Source organism: Morus notabilis, unplaced genomic scaffold (assembly GCF_000414095.1).
Source record: "Morus notabilis unplaced genomic scaffold, ASM41409v2 Scaffold489, whole genome shotgun sequence".
NCBI lineage: Eukaryota > Viridiplantae > Streptophyta > Magnoliopsida > Rosales > Moraceae > Morus > Morus notabilis.
Window position 1 is genome coordinate 1 of NW_010357331.1, and position 730 is coordinate 730.

The window sequence follows — 730 nt, forward strand, 5'->3', positions numbered from 1 at the left end:
TCTTTCCCTCAACCTTCTCTCCTCTCGCCTTCTGGTAATTCCTCTTTCCATTTCATCATTTCCTCTCTATTTGTACTGTTTGGCTTATGAGAAATAGTGCGAGATTCAATCTGTATTTGAAACGAGTTCAGGATTTTTTTTAAAGGATTTTTTCTTATTTCTTTTACACTGATTTTTTTTTTTAAAAACATTGGGAGTGGTTATAAAATTATCCTCTCATGTTTTAATTATTAAAGCTAAATCTTTTTTTATTCCAAAAAATGTTTGTAAATCAAGCTTGTGGAGATATGGATTTTTGCATGGAATCGGTTTCTGGAATGAAGGAGAAGCTAGATTAGATTTATTTGAAAAATAGTGTGCCTATTTATTTGGCAAAGCGAGATTTTTGTATTATGTGTGTAAAGGATGTGCACATAATTGATTAAATAAGACTTTATAATCTGTTAGGATTACTTAATACTAGTTTTCCTTCTAAAAGAAAAACAAAAAAAGAATCCTAATACTAGTTTTCCTTCTAAAAGAAAAACAAAAAAAGAGTATAGCCAAGCCGATCGAGTTATTGTAAATTTGTAATATGTTATTTCATCTTTTTTATTTTTATTTTTTTATATATTCAGGACATAATGAGTTAGAACTTTACCATTTTTACCGTTGCAGCTTTGTGTTTGGATTTGAATTAAACATGCCGATTTCCTTTGTTATGAAGTTCGAGAAGAGCAATTGCTATTGC